Raw genomic sequence first — 12414 nt, forward strand, 5'->3', positions numbered from 1 at the left:
TCTTTTGGATCATGAGGCCTCATTATAAGTCCAGCGGTAGCAGTGCCATGAAAAACCGGAACAGCTGCCGTCAGAGTAATTTTTTTTTTCCGGCGCCCAGCAATGGGGCCATACCGGGGCATTGCAGCCCCTGCTGTCCCGGTAATTGCCCATTGCCAGGTGCCGGAAAAATTACTCCCTATTCCCATTTCAGTCCGATAGGACTCAATGGGAATGGGGAGGACCGATGCACCAGCACCGTTAAAAAGGGTGCTGGTGCATCTTCCCCAGCGGTCCCGGTAATTGCCCATTGCTGGGCGCCGAAAAAATTGCTCCCTATTCCCATTTCAGTCCGGTAGGACTCAATGGGAATGGGGAGGACGGATGCACCAGCACCGTTAAAAATGGTGCTAGTGCATCATCCCCGGCGGTCCCGGTAATTGGCCATTGCCGGGTGCCGGAAAAAATTGCTCCCTATTCCCATTTCAGTCCGTTAGGACTCAATGGGAATGGGGAGAACGGATGCACCGGCACCGTTAAAAACGGTGCCGGTGCATCCGCCAAGGTCTACGATCGGGTGCTGTTCCGCCCGCCAGGTCAGACCTGGCGGGCTGAAAGGAACCTGCTTGCAGAACTCGGAGTATGCCGGTCTGGTAGCAACGGTGCGGGTAGCTTACTGGCACCGTTGTTACCGGACTGACATACTTGTAATGACCCCCATGCTGTTAATTTAGAGAAAACTGAAGGGCAGGTGTCCCTTAATCCTCCGAATATATGGGAAAATCATATATTTGTAGAACAAATATCCGTGAGATAACTTGGAAATATTCAATACATTGCATTTTAATTCTTAGAATATTTAATATGCAATACTTTATAGACGACAGCAGCAAGAACATATACAAAATCACACGTGAAATTAATCACTAACAGGGTAATTCATAGATTTCAGCGCAGAGGCAGCGCACGCGAGCAGCGCAGAGAGGAATCGTGCCCAAGCGTGCGCCAGCCGTGTGTGCTAAATAGCATTCTGGCGCACCGCCTATTCATGGAATTCCCAAGCCATAATGAGCAAAGGCACAGAGAACATCCCGCAGCGCCAGTTATGCCCCTAAGAACGCCCCTTGTGCAAGGAAAAGCCATTCAAAAATCCCCAATGCAGCGCAAAGGGCCGCACTAACCCTGGACCAGCTTACAGGTCTGCTACACTACAATCACGCGAGCGGGGAACGTGTATTTCTGGGTGCGCTGGAATTATCACATGCGACAGGGCTTGTGCGAGAGGGGTACGTGTATTTCTGGGGGTGTGCAGGAAGTGTCACACGCGATAGTCCTTGGCCGAGCGGCGTACGTGTATTCCGAGGGGTGTGCGGGGAGAATCACACGCGATAGTCCTTGTGCGAGCGGGCTACATGTATTTGGGGGGTGCGTGTGGAGAATCACATGCGATAGGCCTTGTGCGAGTGGGGTACGTGTATTTGGGGGGTGCGCGTGGAGAATCACACGCGATAGGCCTTGTGGGAGTGGGGTACGTGCATTTGGGGGGTGCGTGTGGAGAATCACATGCGATAGGCCTTGTGCGAGTGGGGTACGTGTATTTTGGGGGTGCGTGTGGAGAATCACACGCGATATGGCTTGGGGAGCGGGGTACGTTTATTCTGAGGGGTTCGCATGGAGAATCACACGTGATAGGCCTTGTGCGAGCGGGGTACGTGTGTTTGGGGGGTGTGTGTGGAGAATCACATGTGATAGGCCTTGTTTAAGTGGGGGACATGTATTTCTGGGCTGCGCTGGAAGTTTCACACGCGATAGGCCCTGTGTGAGCGGGGTACGTGTATTTCTGGGGTGCGCGGGAAGTTTCACATGCGATAGGCCCTGTGCGAGAGGGGTACGTGTATTTCTGGGATGCGCTGGAAGTTTCACACGCGATAGGCCCTGTGCGAGCGGGGTATGTGCATTTGGGGGTGCGAATGGAGAATCGCACGCGATAGGCCTTGTGTGAGCGGGGTATGTGTATTTGGGGGGTGCGCATGTAGAATCACATACGATAGGCCTCGTGCGAGCGGGGTACGTGTATTTGGGGGGTGCGCTTGGAGAATCACACGCAATAGGCCTTGTGCGAGCGGGGTACGTGTATTCCTGGGGTGCGTGGGAAGTTTCACACGCGATAGGCCCTGTGCGAGCAGGGTACGTGTATTTTTGGGATGCGCGAGAAGTTTGACACGCGATAGGCCTTGTGGGAGCGGGGTACGTGCATTTGGGGGGTGCACGTGGAGAATCACACGCAATAGGCCTTGTGCGAGCAGGGTACGTGTATTTGGGGGGTGCGCATGGAGAACCAAATGCGATAGGCCTTGTGCTAGTGGGGTAGTTGTGTTTGGGGGGTGCGCATGGAGAATCACATGCGATAGGCCTTGTGCAAGTGGGGTACGTGTATTCCTGGGGTGCACGGGAAGTTTCACACGCAATAGGCCCTGTGCAAGCGGGGTACATGCATTTGGGGAGTGCGTGTGGAGAATCACACGCGATAGCCCTTGTGTGAGCAGGGTACGTGTATTTTGGGGGTGCGTGTGGAGAATCACACCTGAATTGGCAGTCTGTGTCCTCCCAGTTGTGCCCTCTACCCCCTCCCCAGCCCCTGCATGCACTCCAGACCACAGGGGACTACCCTGCACCCCTGGTCATGTCCCGTAGGCAGCCCATCCACCCTGGGCATGCCCCCCAGCCAGCCCACATGTCACCATGCACTAGTGAGCACCGCACCCCCACCCATCCAGCATTGACGGGCACCTGCCAGCAGGCCCCGACTCATGTCCCCCTGCACTCCCACCCATCCAGCATTGACAGGCACCTGCCAGCAGGCCCCCACTCATGTCCCCCTGCACCCCCACCCATCCAGCATTGACGGACACCTGCCAGCAGGCCCCGACTCATGTCCCCCTGCTCCCCCACCCATCCAGCATTGACGGGCACCTGCCAGCAGGCCCGACTCATGTCCCCCCCAACATGTCATAAAGATGCACATTCATGGGCCTCATGTCCACCAAAATCCCACTGCACGCCACCCCAGTCTTGAGACCCAATCAAGTTTCCCATCCACCCCACACTGAAAGGCCTATTTCATGACACAAACCAAAATTCAACAATGCACATCAACAGTTGTCCGTCACACACACACACACACACACAAACTGGATGCCAATGATTGTGTAAACCCAGGTTGCGACATGCAGTAAACCAATGAGCGAATACCACACATGGAAGTAATAAATCAAAATGTCTTTTGCACAAAACGAAGCTAATGGAATGAAACCATAAAAATTATTTTAAACAAGAAAAGAAATGAAGTCTCTATCCAAAGTAATCCAAAAGAAAGTTAGTCCAAACTCTCCGTCCACCAAACCAAATCCAACGGAAACGTAAATTGTAAAATCCATTGATCCATGGTGATTTAAAAGAAATTATTTTTCAGAAATCCACAGTTCAACTATGTACAACGATTGAAACCAGGGTCCATGAGCCCAATGAATGAAATGAAACCTATAAAAAAAACCTACCTAATGAAGAACTATATACAAAAACGTGGGGCATTGTCCAAGCGTCCCAAAAGAAATAAAAACAGAAAGGAAACCTAACACTAACTAACTATATACAATGGCGGAGGGCAAGTCCTACGGCTCACTCTGCGATGTCGTGGGCCAGGGCATCATCGAACTCCATGTCAATCTCCTGGAAGCGGGCCTCTGCCCTGGCCCCGAGGTCTCGCAGGGAGTTGGAACAGGCCATGACTGCATCCCTGCGAGACCTCGGGGCCAGGGCAGAGGCCTCGAGGCACTCAGCCCACGTCAATGCCCGGCGCATGGAGAACTCCGCCCTGAACATGGTGAGCCACGCCTCTTCCGCCCGCCGCCGCTCCTCATCTATCCGCTGGCCCAACCGCAGCCACACGGAAGACACTCCCATTCCAGGGTCCTCCTGCCCTCTGGCCGATGCCTGCCCCTCTCATGTTACTGGCCCCGAGCCATCATCGCTCCCACCTTGAGCCTGCTGCTGCTGCTGTCCATGTGCCCTGTCCGATGATGCCTGCACATCCTCCATCTGCTGGTCTCCATTTGGTGGGGTGTCCAATCCTGCTGGACCTCCGACTCCCGACTGTGGCAGGGATGGGATCTCCACCAAGCTGGCTGTGTTGGTCGGCCCAGGTCCACAGGGGGCCCTGGTGGATTCTGGGCCGGAAGACGGCAGGGAGAACGACTGGTGCATAGTCTCCACAGAGGAGGAGATGTAGGCCAGAGTGCGCGACACATGTGGGAACCCTCCGACCATGGCCCCTCCCAGGTGTGCCACGTTGTCACGCAGCTCTTCGTGATGGCGTGTGTGGTCCCCGCAGGAAGCACGCACGTCATCATGAATCACACGCGTGCGCAATGCAACACCAATCAGGACGGAGCCTATACGGTCATGGGACTCCTCTTCCGCAGGTAGTGGAGTGCCAGATGACGTGGGCCTCCCCCCTACCTGCAGACGGGCCTGGGACGGGGTATCCCTGCTGGTGCAAGGTGTTGCAGTCACAGGGTCAGGGACAGCGACATGCACAGGCCCCTCTGCGGCGACCTGTGCTGCCTCATGCCCCTGGCCCTGGACTGCACCACTTGCACCAGTGGTACTACCCAAACCAGGCCCCATGTGCGGCTCAGTAGCGGGCTCCTCCTCCTCTGTGGAAACCACCAACCTGGATGTCTCTGCACCGTCTTCCGCCATTGCAAGCCCCTGTGGGGGCTCACCCGGCGATTCTGCTACAGCCATAGTGGCAGACGCGGCACCAGTCCCCTCGCTACCGGATGATGGCAATTCCTGGGAGGGTGGCTAGGCCTTGCATCGCCGCCCGTTGGAGGCATCCCCGCTGCTTTGCTCCACAGCGCCGTCTCCGCCCTCTTCTTCACTCAACGGTGTGTAGAGGGAGACATAGAACACAAGCATCAGGGTACTGTACAATACTCCCCTAGGCAGGAAGCAATAATACATGAGTGGCACTGTGAAACGTCACTTCCATCCTGTCCCTCCACAACACATGGGTCAATGCAGGCAACACACATGCAGAAACAGGCACGGCGCATGCAATCAACATCAGCATCCATGTACAAGGGCCTCTATTGACATAAAGGTTTGGTTTCAAACTCACATGCATCATGGCTCATACTGATCCCATGCACACACATTCACCGGAGGGTCATGCATCAGGGCTCGTACACCACAGACACAGTGGATACAAGGGTGACTAGACTGCATAAATGAATCAACACATCGTCACAGACATTTGTCATGCATCCATGGCGTTTAAAAGTCACACACACGCTTCTCAGACACACAGACATGTGCACCATACATGTACATGAGAGCAGCACCCTTCTCCCACCCCCCATCCATGTCCAAGAACAGAGACAGGCATGCATTCATGTGTGCATTCCGCATGCAGCTCCCCATGTTGCATTGGAACACATGCACCATCCATGTTGTTCACGCATTACTGGTCTCACATGCATTACCATGATGTCCCTGCACACACACATCCATAAATGGCCTATGTAACACATACAGGCAAGCAGCTGACTACCAGCACACTGCAACATGCCCTGTTTCACACAGCAATGCATGGCCACTTACCGCTCAAGTCCAGACGGGTCTTCCTTCGAAGGATCTGGACATGGAGCACTGGGCTTATGCGTTCCAGGACCCTCATCTGGATTTTGGTCAGGCTGACCCGGCACCCCTCTGCATCCTCTGCCTTCAAGAGGCACTGGGCCTTGTTGAGGGTCCTGGACCTGAAGTCCTCCCAGCGCTTCCAGACGTGCTTGATGTCACGGGTTGCCACCCCCTCCGCGTTGATGGCAACCACTACGTCCTCCCAGATCCTCTCCCGTACTTCCTTGTCGGCGCGCAATGGTGTGAAGATGGCACCATAATGCCCCAGAACTTGCTCCACCAGGATACCAACTTCCTTGTCACTGAAACTGGTAGCCCTCTGCCTCTCTGGCTGGGGGTCGCCAGTGGTCTCTGATGGTGTCTGCCCCGACATAGTGACCCCTGAGGCTGGTGTTGGTGGGCAACTGGGTCCTGGGGCTGGGCTGTGGAGCGATGGTATCCCAGTCGGGAGGCTTCTGTTCCAGCAGGGGTGAACACACCAACTGGACCTCTGCAGATGGCTGACGTGCAGGCACCAAATAGCAGGGCACGTGAGCAGCAGGCAGGCAGCAGCAGATGGCAGGTGGCAGCGTGCTTGGGGCTCTGGGGGGTAGGAGCGTGGTCTTCCGTTTGTTGTCACGTGGCCAGCTTGATACGGAGTGATTTGGCATGTTAAAAAAGTGCACGTCAGCGTGTAATTCGAGGAATGGCCCTTAGCGCGTAAGCGTGTCTGTGACATAACGCACACAGGCGTTCCCACAACACGGGTGCATGTTCATTGTACACGTGAAAAAACTGCACGTCCTGGTGGCAATGTGTGTAATTGGAGGAAAGGCCCTTAGCGCGTATGCGCGCAAGTGACGTGACACATGTGGGCTGGCTTAAAATGTACACGTAAGATGCCATTTTCTTGTATGTGCTTTTTGTGGAGAGCGAGCGGGTGATTCTTGTACTTCTTGTCGGTTCACACGCAATTACTTCACAACGGTTCCACATCGTACTCCCTGTTTACTCAGACAGCGTTAATTTCTTCTTTTGGCGGGGGTGTTGCCAAAGTGCACACGTGCATCTTTTTCATGTTCTTTTTCCAAGCAAACATTGAGTCGTGCACGTATTTTCCAACCGTGGTTGCCCCGTGAGTCGCGTACCCCTTCAGAGGTCAATGTAGGCTGCTTGTATCACGCGTATGCTTATTTTTGTGTTTCTGGGTGCCACAGCGTAATGCTAGTTCATTTTTCCATGCACGTGGTCTACCAGGGGTTGCGTGCACGTTTAATTTTGTTTTCGGGGTGCCTGTGCATTGCGTGACCTGTCATCTTCCCCCAGGGGCCACAGACAGCCTTGCTAGAGCACTAGGGTACGAATTCCATCTAGTACCCTACCCCTTTCACCCCAATTGCTCCAGACAATTGTTTACTGCAACACCCATACGCACAACCATATCAGTGTCATGGTTGGGAGGCGACCAAGCAGTAAGGGAGGCAAAGGTGGCTGACCTCCAAAAGGTGCGTGCGGTAGGGGACATGGCCAGGATGTGCAGGGTGGCACAAGAGGCCAGTGTGTGGAGGGCCAATCGAGGCCACCTATGCCCTCATCCCCCCAATGGTTGTGAGAAATGTAGCTGACACCATTCCAGCTCAGCCCTTGTTAAACCGGCCCGTATTGTCAACTGAACCGGCACAGGATGACTCCCAGGCTGACTTCCTTGTCACCAAGTCTAAGCCACGTGTGGTGGTGAAAGTTGCTGTCACCAGGCCACGTGGATCTGGGGCAGCAATGTCATCTGGCCCAAGTAGCCCGGGTGAGGAGGCTGCAGGGGCAGCTGCAGCTCAATCCACCCCAGCTCCGAGTCTCCCAGCCGGGACAGTGTCGGTCCAAGTCCTTCACACCGAGGTTGGTCCTGCCAACATCACCCTGCAGCCAATGCCTGCAGTGAGACCTTTGGTCATTGTGCCTTTGCAAACTTCAAGTACCCAGTCCACCTGCACTTCTGCCCCTACCAACCAGAGCAGCGTAAGCCACTCAGGATCCGCACCACCTTCCAAGAAGAAGAAGGGTGCTCTTGCACTACAGGCTGGGACCCCAGACACGGCTACACACTCCGGCACGTCAAGGAAGCCTAGCTTCAATGACGCTGAACTAGATGCACTTGTGGCCTATGTGTTGGCACACAGCCGCGAAATGGTGGTGACTGGAGGGTGCAAGACTACGACTGCTCAACGTAGGGCCCACTGGCAGACCATCGCGGACCACATTCGTGCACTTGGATTTGTGAGGCGCACAACTGATGATTGCTATAAGCGGTGGAATGACCTGAAACGCAGAGCAAAGAACAAGCTGGCTTCCAATCATGCCTCTACTCTGGTAACTGGCGATGGGTCTCCACCACAGGACGACCAACTCACTGAACATGAGTCTGTCGCTGGAGCCTTCATCACAGAGGAACTGATCTGAGGCGTGGGAGACCTACCGGATTTTGAAGTATTGTCTGTGAGTGCCCATGCTTGTGTGTGCAATCCATGTGTATGTTGCTTGGGTGATGTGTTCTGATTGAGTGCCAGGTGAGGCTGTGTAGTCATGACTGGTATGGGCCACCCATGTGGTCCCTCCAAACCATTCCCTGGCCTTGGGTTTGGGTATGACAGTATCCCTTCTGACCACAGTTGCCAATTTGCACCAGATTACTGCAGTTGCCCCTCAACTCTCATCTTGCAACTACATTGTTCAAAATGTTTTCCTGTTCATTCAGCCTGATTGTTTCAATCCTTGCCATTTTTAGGACACATTTTTTTGACGTACTGCATGTGACATACTTCTGTCATACATTACACCCCACAATGGGCCACATTTATTACCGTGTTATGGGAATGATTTAACTATCCAGGCTGATTGAGTAATGGGCTGCACACAATCTTTTTTGGGCCCTGTTTGAATGTTGAACATGACTGTTGTGTTCTGTCATGTTGAAGTGAGCAACCATTGATGTATTCATCTGCCTGCCATCACTGTATCAGTGAACACTGGATCTGTTGCAGCTTGTGGCACATGCGTGTTTTGTCACACTATTTTGCATGTTTCATCTCATCATGTCCATCTCACATGGATGGGTGACAGTACTGATTTCCTACCATATGGCTGTAGTTGTCAAATGTACCATGGCTATGCTACGTGCCATCTCTGTGATGGCATGTGTCATGTATGTGTATTGGACATGCCACTCACAGGCTAATGTGTGCTGCCAGTGCTATCCAGCATGCTGCACATGTGTTGCTTTTCCATCTTGGTCTCCTCAGTGTGTGCCTTTTGCCTCCCCTTCCAACTCATTGACAGTGCATGCATGTCAGGGTTATAGTTAGTTGGGACATGTGCAATTTATGTACTGGTACTCTGCCTCGTCAGGCCTATGTGTGTGCTATGGTGCTCATGCCTGTTTCCATTTGTTGTCTTTCACGTTTTTGCAGGTGATGAGGCACTTGATGCTGTTGAGGAGGAGGAGATGGTGCAGACCCAGGAGGAATCTCAGCCACAACCGGGCACCAGTGGAGGATGTGGGGTGGTGGTGGGTGAAAACCCAATCCTCCTGCAGACCATACTGTCCACGGGTGTCTCTGGGTAGACCTCTATGAATCAGGTGCTGAATCAGACAGTGAGACATATGTGCCATCGCAGGTAAGTGTTTCTGGCAGGGATGCTGTTCTGTCCAACCCACCTGCATCGGGGGTAGACCCCTCTATGGGGATTTCAGTGTTGGAAAGTTACGGATGCAGGGTCACACTCCACAATATTTGCTCCTATTCCTGGGGCAGCAGATCAAAGGAGGAATGCAGTCCTGCAGCCTCAGGCAGTGCCAGCACAGCAAGGTGCGGATAGCCTTGCCCCAAACAGGTGTGGTGCCCGTCAACACGGTGGCCGTGCGCCACCAGGCAATACTGTGTGTTACAACTCCATTTACAGTATAGCAGCACAAAAGGGGGCATTGTGTGAAATGATGGCCCAGGCAATGGATAGGGTGGCCACTTCCATTCTCCCCCCTGAAAGGCAGATGGAGCTCCAGCAGCAGGCAACAGACTCCATTTGCCACTCACGCAGGGAGGACATGTTGGCGTCCAACAGGGACCGACGGGCTGAACTGGAGACTTTGTGTGCAGCCATATCTGTAGAGTCACAGGCCCACAGTGAAGCCCTGAGGTTAGAACACGGGTCCCTCAGAGATACTCTGGGTGAACTTGAGGTTTCCTGGAATTTTAGGTCAGAACAGCAGCTGGAGCAGCTCACAGGTTCACTGTCAGCTGAGCTCCAGGCAACCCCTCAAGAGATCCGGGCATCACACGAGGCCATGCAGGCAGAAATGCGTGCTACCCGTGAGGTGCTGCATGGGGATCTCAGTACCATCATCCTGCAGAACCAAACCTTCTAGACCTGCATGCTTGCTGCCATGGAGGACCATACCAGGGCTTTGCGTGAGCTGCCTCCCATATCACGGCCACCTCCTCATGTAGCAGCAGAGGGTGATGACAGCAACAGCAGTTCTCCCACTGTAGTGTAGCCGTGCAGGCCATGAGCCCAGGAGGTTTTTTTTTTCAACATCCACACATGTCGGTGTTGTGATGCACCCTGTACCTCGTCCCTCCTGGGTGGCCTCCCCCCCCCCGGTCCACACATGGGCATTTTTTCTTTTTTTCTTTTTACAGTGTGTTGTTTTGTGTGGCTCCCGTAGGAATCCACTGTGTATTCCAGCTGTGCACATGCAAGCTTGTCCTGTCTTTGGGTTAGATGCTTAGTTTCCTGACACACACACCCCTCCTGCTTCCCCTTTCATGGGCTTGCAAAGGGTGTGACCAAGTGACAGTAACTTACACAGTGACATTGGGCTTCCATGAGTTGTGTGGGCAGTCTGTAGTCAAAACTGAGTGTATATCCCTAGTGGGGATTGTTGTTGGATTCTGCACTGCATGGTGTATTGATATGTGCTTGTGCATCCATGTCTTTCTCCTTATATACATGTAGGTTCTTCATGTCTTCACAAGCAGATGCAGTTCATGTTGTATGCCGTACACTGAGACATTTGCCTAAAAGCAACACTCTGCAGTCGGAAGGGGTCAATGTGCTGCCTTAGTCAGGTTGTGAGACTTGCACTACTTTAATTTGTTGCTGTCATATATTGCCACGGTTTCATCCTGTACTGATGTTTTGTGTTGCTGGTAAGTATTTGTTCATGTGTGGTGTTTCTTTGTGACACTTGTGTCATGTATTGTGCATTCATTTAATTGCTTTCACATTGCATGCTATGCCATGGTGTGTTGGGTAGCTAGCTAAAATGGGGAGGGTTTGGGTGATATGGCACTATTTTGATGTGGTATTTTGCAAGGGGGTAGTCATTCCTGCTGCATGAATGTGTGTCTTTTTGTGACACAGTATTTGGTGTCTTTAAGTAGGTAGGGATGCACAGAATGTAACACTTCCAGGTGAACAATCTCAGGCTGGTATGGTTGTGACAGTTGACTGTCCCTTTTGTCATCATCATTGATTGTCAGCTGGTATGTGCCAGGCCTGTATGCACTCCACAGGGGTGGGATTTTAGGTGCCACGTGCCCTTTCACCTCCCATGCGCAGCGGCCGTGCATGTGGTTGGGGATGTGGGGCACCACCATGTCCACCGGCACGTGCCAGCGTGTTGCAACATTGTGCAGGACACATGCTGCCACTATGATCCTGCACACTACTGGGGGCGCGTATAGCAGCTGCCCACCAGAGCGGTCAAGGGAGCGAAAGCGTGACTTCAGCACTCTGAATGTGCGCTCCACTATGCCCCGGGTTGCAATATGGGCTGTGTTGTATCTTAGCTCGGGTGGTGTGGTGGGGTTCTGAATTGGCGTCATCAAGTAGGTGCACAGAGGGTAGGCACTGTCCCCTGGAGAGGTGATGATGGCTATCATTAGTGGGGTTGTCACATTACTCAGTATCTGACATTCATGCATGTGCAGAGGCATTTATACTCACCAATCAGCCACGTATCACCATGCCTCCCAGCTTCCAGGTCCCGGTTTAGGGGTGACATTCTGAAAATGAAACTATCATGGCTTGACCCTGGATAGTTGGCATATACTGAAGTGATTATTCCCTTGGCATCACATACTACCTGCACATTGATTGAATGCCAGTGCTTGCGGTTTCGATATATGTGCTCAGTGGCCCTGGGAGGGCGTAGAGCCACATGGGTGCAATCAATGGCACCTAGCACTTTGGGGCAGTGTGCCACCCCTTAAAAGTCCTGCACCATGGCCTGCCTTTCTGCAGGTGTTCTGGGCATGTATATGTGCCTGCGGACTGAGGGGCGTGCAGTCATGATGGCCAACACCTGGTGTAGGCAGCGTGACTGCGTGGCCTGTGACACACCCCCCACTATGGCACTTTTCTGCTGAAATTACCCAGTAGCCAAGAAGTGCAGTACATAGAGCACCTTTTCCAAGGGGCTCAGTGCTTGGGAGCACATGGTGGGTGATGTGAGCTCATCCTTCCACTCCCTGACCAGTTCTAGGATTATGTGTGGTGGAAACCTGTACCTCCCATACACATGGTCATCAGGAATCCCAAAAAGGCTGGTCCTGGGTAAAAAAATGCGGGGCCTGGCTATCCTCCTCCTCCTGCGGTGTCCCACGACCACTGCTGCGAGGAACGGTATATTCATCGTAGCGTTGGAGCTTGTTTGTTGTTTTTGCGCACTTTTATGCTGCACAGGGTCACTTACACCTG

This window comes from Ambystoma mexicanum, chromosome 9 (genome assembly GCF_040938575.1).
Source record: "Ambystoma mexicanum isolate Mex_15411 chromosome 9, UKY_AmexF1_1, whole genome shotgun sequence".
In the NCBI taxonomy this organism is placed as follows: domain Eukaryota; kingdom Metazoa; phylum Chordata; class Amphibia; order Caudata; family Ambystomatidae; genus Ambystoma; species Ambystoma mexicanum.